This window comes from Furipterus horrens, unplaced genomic scaffold (assembly GCF_987537825.1).
Source record: "Furipterus horrens unplaced genomic scaffold, mFurHor1.1.pri manual_scaffold_6, whole genome shotgun sequence".
NCBI lineage: Eukaryota > Metazoa > Chordata > Mammalia > Chiroptera > Furipteridae > Furipterus > Furipterus horrens.
Window position 1 is genome coordinate 147,146,453 of NW_028327176.1, and position 8,190 is coordinate 147,154,642.

The 8,190-nt window shown below is 41.6% G+C and overlaps 1 non-coding gene across 1 annotated transcript; it reads left to right on the forward strand.

The window, feature by feature from the left end:
• The first annotated feature begins 6,653 nt into the window (after positions 1-6,653).
• Positions 6,654-6,758, forward strand: LOC150007549 (U6 spliceosomal RNA). Its single transcript, XR_016512060.1, has one exon. It is a non-coding gene; the product is annotated as a U6 spliceosomal RNA (small nuclear RNA).
• Positions 6,759-8,190: the final 1,432 nt, after the last annotated feature.

Consider the following 8,190-nt stretch of genomic DNA (forward strand, 5'->3'; position numbering starts at 1 on the left):
TGGACTTGGGAAAGGAAGAGTATGGAAGGGGTCAGAGGTGGAGTGGTCTCTCAGGGGTGTAGGTTCTGAAGGACTTAGACTACGACCCTGAGTGAGGTGGTTTTGCAGGCTCCCTTTTCTCACTAAACCCAGAGGACTACTCGATAAGGGGTGTTAGTAGCTCCATTTTGCAGAGAGGGATACTGACACCCACAGAGATTAATGACTTGCGTCGGTCCATGGCACTATACAATAGAACAGGATCACTTTGGCTGCTGTTTCCAGAGTGCACTGTAAGGGGGCAGGTAGAAACGTGAGGAGGCTATCATCACAGCCTAGGTGAGAGATGATGATGGTGTGGGCATAAGGTGGTAAGGAATGGTCAAATTCTGGATATACACAGAAGAGAGAGGCACAGCATTTTCTAGTAGGATCCATTTGGAGTGTGAAAGAAAGAGGAGTCAAGGATGGCTCCAAGGTTTTTGACCTGGTTGGGGGAAGGGTGGGGGGATGTTTTGTTCTTAACCAGAAGGGGAATACAGTGCTTGGGGCAGCTTTGGAGGTAAAACTTCAAACAATTTAAATTTGAGTGCCTTTTAGACATTCGAGTGGAGATAGATATCCAGCAGGCAATAGAATAAACAAAACTGGTTGTTGGAGTTCAGGGAAGAAGTTCAAGCTGGGAATATTTATATATTAATGGGGGGATTCTCAGACTATGGGTGCTGATGACTGTAAGATGGGTGAAAGCAGAAAAAGAGAAGAGGTTGGAGAACCTGGCCCAGGTGTGCTCCAACTCTTCCCACTTCGTGGGATTGTAGAGTGAGGGAGAAAAGCACAGCCTTGGTGCCTGGGTTAATCATTGCTTCCACTGCCCATTCCTCTGCCTGTTCTCCTGGGAAAAGTTAATTCTTTTCACTGGAAGCAGCTAGGGAAGCAAACTAGAGTTCAGAGCGCCACGTTTGACATTAAAGGCCACAAGCTGCAGGGCTATGGACTGGCAAGTCGTTAACTCTCTGTGGGTGTCAGTATCCCCCTCTGTAAAATGGGGCTACTAACACCCCTTACTGCGCAGTCCTCTGGGTTCAGTGAGAAAGGAGAACCCATAAAACCAACTATTTCGCTCCTTCCTGCTGCTCAGGGCTTTCCCCAGCATTTTATGTCCCATTTATACTGTCCTATCTTCATGTATGCTTCACGTCCCCAGCGCCACACTGCTGCAAAATAGATGTTGGGGGAAAGCATGAATGAAGCTTAAGATCCGGAGTAGATTCCCAGGACAGGCGCGACTTGGCCCTCCCTTAAGGGACGGGAAGCGCGCGCTATACCTAGTGCGGAGGCACAATGATGTCGCTCTGGGTGGAGCTTCCAAAGAACTCCCGGTTCCCCGACACCCTGACCCCAACACACACAGGGTCGGGGGAAGCACCTTCTCATACCAGCGAGCCGGGCTGGTCTTTGCCGTTTTGCGCAGCCCCAGCCAAGGGGCGCTTCCTAGCTAAAGCGAACAGAGTACAGGGGGGCGCGTTCTCCTGGGCGAGCTGAGAGGGGGTGGTGGACTTCGCACGGTGACTGTGCTGCTGCGTGGACGCCGCGTCTCGGGTCTAGGGGCGAGTAAGGGGCCGCCGACAGGACTGGAAATTTGCGAGGCCCTCAGGGTCCCCGCCCCCACGCCGCTCCTGTCCCGCCCACGTAAGCGCAGGAGGAACAGGATATATATATATCTCTACTGACGTCCCTCAGATTTCTGAAGGAAAAGGAAACCCTGGTTTCCTGTAGACTGGGCATCCAAGGAAGATTGTGTAGAGCGCTCTCTTATCTGGAGAGAGTTGTTCTGAGAAAAACAGCCTGGGCGCCCAGGATGCGGTGGCATCCGGTCTGCCCAGGGCAAGGATGGGCCCAGGGCTAGAACCAAACGTCAGGACTAAATTCCCGTGCCCGCAGGTGAAATCCCGAGGGCTACTGCTAAGGATCTCACAGGCTATTGCAGGAATTCATTAAACCAAATTTAGGCCTAGCAGGACCCCAGTCCAGCAACGTACATGAATTAATCTGGATGTTACGGGTAGTGACTTTGGGGGGGAGGTCAACATGGTACGCCAGCTATGAAACCTGGCTCCAAATCATGCAACACTTTGGGAAGCATGTTTGACAGTCCAGGAAAACACACATGCGCACACAACGCCTCCACTATCACACCTGGAGTCCTGGATAAGAACTGGTGCCTGACAGAAAGTACACACAAACTTTGTGATCTCTTCAGGATTTAAAAACAGAAACAAAATTTTCAGTTAATTTCACAGGTGCTGTTTTTCTCAGTAACAAGTGGACAATAGTTCATCAAGAGATTGAGTTTAGTGAATATGAAAGGACACAGGCCTCCTGGGAAAATAAAGACACAATTAGAATGGAATCATTCTCTTGGGTTGTCCTGGGCTCTTCAAACCACCAACAAAAATGTAATTATACCAAAAACGTTTTAGAAGGAAGTTAGCAGAGGTTTCTGTAGAGGTGATGATGACGGTTCTGTAATTTTGTCATTCTGTTTACCAAGAAATTTGTGTTTTAAACCAAAAACTTTTGATGGCCTTGGACAAGCAGTACATGCACTGGTTTTTGTCTTTTATTTTTTTCCCGGAGCTGGGAGGACAAGAATGCCATCCATACTGCTCCAAGGACAGCAGCTCTCTACCATCTCACTGGCCTGCTGGTGGTGTTTTTGTGTAACAGTGGAGGATAACATATCTGCCTTATTTTATTTCACCAGATGGAGAAAATGCAACAATATTTGAGAGGGAAAAAAAAAAAAAACATTTCCTGTCTTTTTGTTCTTGACATAAAAAATACTTTATGGTTATTTTTTCAGCATATTTTCTCCTCCTCTGGGGCACTTTTTTAAAGCCTCAAAGCATATATTTGCCAGGAGTCTTTGGATTCTCACAATATTACTAACTCTTTCTATAACCAAGAGTTGCTGGACCTGCTCCATTAGGGAGACTTGTGTTTTACAAGCTGTAGACCATAACTGCAATAGCTAAGCTGTTTTATTTTATTTATTTATTTTTTTTCGAGGGAAAATTTTCAACTTAAAACACTTAGTATTTATGGGCCATTGCTTTTTCTTTTATTACCCATTTAACCATGTCTTTTCTTTGACGCTCATCCAGAGGGATTCTCATCATCCATGGCTAGATCAGAGAAGCCCAAAGGAAAGGTCTTCATCATCTCTAATCTCCATCTCTCACCTCCCTCCAAAGCAGTTTACAATAAAGAGAACTCACTCCCACATCCTGATCCCTGCTCTTCTTTGATCTTCCCCATCATTTTCTTATTAAAAACAACTGCTCTGTTGCCACCACCACCAGTTTCAAGTTGTCTGAGTAACTATTTTCATCCTTAAATTTTTAATTTTGAAAATCAAGTCATATATTAGAGTTATTATGGCAAATACACTATCCCCCACTTGAAAAACAGGGGAAATCTGTAGAGAACAACCTATTAATTTTCCACCAGTTACAAAGCACTAAAATGCTACCCTCTGAATATGGGTCTCTGGTTTTCCAGCCTGGCTTCTTCCTGTCTCAGTCACACCACCTTTCATGGTTTCCTGGATTATTTCTTCCAATGAACAGTAATTAAAATTGAGCAAATATTAAATTTCATTCCCACCAACTAATTTCAAAATTTGCATTCTGTAACAAGTTACCAAACTCCAGCCAATGATGCAATACACCACCAAATTCCAGTGGAACAAAAATAATTTGAAAAAAACATTTATTTTATAGGTTTGGAATTTATTAACTATTAAAACACATTGCATGATCTCTTTACAAATGAATGGGTCAAATAAGTTATCAAATAACAATTTTAAAACAAAGGTTTAAAAAGTTTATGCTTTGGGTTTTATGCATAAAGATTGGAATCAGATTTGGGAAAGGGACATTAACTTTAGCCAAAGTTGAAAAAAAGGAATAAAGCAAGACTCTTTAGATTTTCACACAATACCTAGTACTGTACACAAGTCTACAAGGAATTCTTTTATTCACAGCTAGAAATATAGCTCAACTTTCTGAATTTTAGTGTCACTAAGGCCAATGGTACATTACACTGGAAATTATCTTCCTCGAGAAAACAGGTTCTCATTCTATACCTTTCTCCAGGCCGACTGGCTGGGTCAGAAGCTGCTGCTACACTTTCCTCAGCTGCACTTTTTTCTCTCTCCATCCAAGCACTGGCTGTACATTACTGCCCTTGCTTATGCAATTGTGAGTCTTCTCTGCTATCGTGTAAATTTCACAAGGGAAGAGACTACATCTGTTTTGTTTGGTATTGCATTCCAAGTGCCTGGCATACGATAGGGTACTTATTAAATATTTAATGAATTAATAGACAGTAGAATTGATAAGTGGCTTTTTTTTTTTTTTTTAAGAACGGGGAAGCCAAGTGCAAGAAACAAACCAGAGACAAATTCCCTTCAGCTATTTCATTCAATCTAGTGAGGAAGCCTCACAAGTGACAAGAGTGCATTGTAGCAATTGGCCAGATACATGAGTTCAAAACCCAGCTCAGTTGTATGACTTTGGATCAGTTTATTAACTTTTCTGTACCTCATTTCCTCTTCTGTAGATTAGGTATAATAAAGCCCACCTTGTAGGATTGTTGTGAGAATTTATAAACATATAAAACACCTAACATATGTGGGCAAATTATACACAAACATTAGCATTCATTCATTGAATATTTGCATGCCTGCAATGAGCACTAGGATACAAAGGTGAATAAACCAAAACCTTTCTCCAAGATCTAAGTCTCAAAAGTAATATGGCAGATGCAGTAACAGAAACAATCAAAAAGTTTGGGGAGCAGCTCAGCTGAAGAAAGGGGTATAAGTCAAACAGAGGAATCATATAATTGACAAGGTCTAAACACTAAGGCTTGTGGGGGTGACTGCAAGTATTAAGAGTTGGCTTCCCATTTAATGCAAAGTAAGTCCCTGACTTATTACAATAACTGATGAGAACCTGTCTAAAAGCACACTCACACACCCTGTTTTCTCTCTGACCTCATCTCCTATTACTCCCTCTGCTTGCTTCTTGACTTGATGTGCTAAACACACTCCCATGTTAGGGCTTTGCACAGGCAGCTCCCTCTGCCTGGATTTTCTTCCTGTTTATCTCAGTAGCTCACTGTCTCGCCTCCTTTCATGTCTTCACTCAAAAGTCACCTTTTAATAAAGCCAACCTTGACCAGCCTATCTAAATTACACACCCCATGTCTTATATAGTGTGCTTATTTATTATATTTGTTGTTTCCTGACAACACCCACCCCCTTCCATATAAGCTCCACAGGGAAAGATCTCAAGTTTTGTTCCCTAAGGTATGCCTAGGACAGTAGCTGGCACACAGTAGTGTCAAAGGAATGAAGAAAGTGTGGCTGGAATGTAAAGTCAGGGCAGGAAGTGGAGAGAGGTAAAGCTAGAGAGATGTTCAGAGGCTTTGAAGGCTCTGGTAAAGAACTTAGATTTTTATCTGGTAAGTAAGGGGAAGCCATTATAGGTGAATGGCATGTCCAGATCTGCTTTTTAGATAAGTCTTTCAGGGAAAAGATTTGAAGGGAATAATGGCAAAGTCTTATAGTTAAGAGGCTGCTGCAGCAGCAAATGAGTCAGAGAGCAAGACAGGAAAGACTTAAACTAGAGCAGTAGGAATAAGAAAGGAAGAGAGAAGACATCTGAGGTACAATTAGGAGTTGATAACTGACTCAAAGTGGAGGGAGAAAGAGAAGTTGATAACTGACTCAAAGTGGAGGGAGAAAGAGAAGACTCAAAAATGACTCTTCGGTTTGTAGTATGGCTGACTGGGAGGTTGAAGTGAGGTCTAGAAAATGGAGAGGGAAAGATGGAGAGGGGCAAAGGGAGGTGTTGAGTCTGACTCCATATATAGTCCTGTATAGTAGTTCCAGTATTATTTGTGGAAGAGGAAATTTGGAGCTCAGGAGAGATGTTTAAACTGGAGATATTCTTTCTACCTAGTGGTAATTACATTAATTTAAAGAGAAAACAACTTTCATTTCAAACATCCACATTTACTTCCAAAAACAGCAGGAATTAAAACACAGCTATGTTTCTTAATTGAAAATTTCATATACCTGCAAAAGTAGGTTTACAGTTGTGAGCACATGAAACAGTTTATTCTTGTACTATTTTCCATACGAACAACTGTAAACCTACTTGGCCCCACCCTGTATTTAATTTTCAACACCCCCATAACAAAAAGAATGTGAATTTTTATTTTTTGGTTATTTAATTGTTGCTCCAGACATCACTTTTTGTTAGGAGATTTTCTACTTACTGCCCAGAAAAAAATCATAATCTCTCCTCCCACCAAAAAAGTTTCCATGTTCAGTTGTGAAATAACTAGCGATAAAATACAAAGAACATACCCTTTCATTCTGTAAAAGTATAAGGGGAAAGTTAAATTCAAAGGCAATATTATGTATGCAAAACAAGTCTGAGTAAATACTTTTGAAAGATATGTAATTAGTGGAAGTCACTATCACAACATAGGACTGAAGCAAAGTGCTTTATGAGCTTTACTTTCTCCCTAATCAAACCTCTATATAAAGCATGAAAGAAAAGACAACACTACCTTGTCACCTAAAATTACAAGTAGCCATGCTCACTACAGCAACACATATACTAAAACTGGAACAACACAGAGACGATTAGCACAGCCCCTGCACAAGGATGACACAAATCTGTGAGGTGTTCCATATTTTGTGCAGCACCTCCCCATCCCTGTCCTCATGCCTTTTCTTAAGCTCAGAAGAAACAAGTCAAAGCACACAGTGTGGGTGGTACTCAATAGCAAAACTGACTTTTCACTATAAAAATATTCATATAAGGCAATCTGTGAAATGAAAACAAAGTTGTGTTACACCTAGATATTTGTGCTAATGTGTTGACTTGCATTTGCTTCATAAACCTTTAAAAATAATAAAATTACAAGTAGGAGGAAGGGTAAATTGTTCCATTTTGTAGGAAACAAGGACATAGTGACTCCCAAACCAGGAGAAAGTCATTAGTAACAAAGGGCAAATGTAATTAAAGGGTCTCTGAGAAGGGAGCTGACAGCATTGGCATATTCACAAATCACAACAGGGGCATTTAGATGAATGCCTTAGATTGTAACTCCAGAGTAACCAGTCATGGAGAAACGGGAAGGAGGAGAGGGGAGGGGGAGCTAGTTGCCTTAGAGAGGGGGAGCTGATAGCTCTCACTTTAGGGTGAGGAGGTTAGTCAATTTCACTTTATGGTGACAATTTCAGGGTGGGGAAGCCAAGACTATAAAACCAGCCATCTTTGTCTACTTGGTGCGCACATTCTCCTGGCTGTGAGGGTGCGCCTGGCTCTGCAGACTCGTGAATAAAGGCCTCGCTTTACTGCTCAAGTCCTGTGTCCCAGTTTTTATTGTGAGTGTTTCTCACAATTTTAATAATAATAATGATAATTTATTGAACATTTATTTTTTTCCTAGGCACTATGCTAGGCACTTGCCCACACTTTTGACTTGGTTTCCTCTTCTCTTTGAAAGGAACAGATAAAAACAACAATACTGGGCTTAGATAGTTGAGCAATTTGCTAAAGGTCACTGTGCTATCAGGTGGTAGAGATATCTTTTAAGAGAGGAGGAAATTTTTCTTTCTAAGATCCAATTAAGTGTTGCAACTTACCTTAAACCTGTTAGGTACAGATGGGCACTATGCCTGCACTGTATGTGAGACAGTCTGACTGGTTCTCAGCTTGCTACTATACCCAGAATCTAGCAGGTCAAACACTTGATAAAAATATAATATGTATAACTCTGTTATATAAATAAACCCAAATGAATGTTACTTGACCTGAGAATTGTCTCCACAGTGTTGGTAATAATATAACTGTTTTCAATACCCTGAAATATTTTCTTAGGACTACGAAGAGGAGAATGTTTTTAACTGGATGGATAGACAATAATGAGCTGTGATAATGGATACTAAGTAAAAATAGAAAGTAAGTGTCTAAGACACACATTGGCTTGTTAGCTGGGACTGGCGCCGTTTCCTCGGTTGCACAAGCTACCTTTGGTGGCCCTTTACGGACTCTAACCTAATAAAACTACATGGAGGACTTTCCTCCTCAAAACCAAATGATCAGGCCAGCTCTCAGAAGGTGA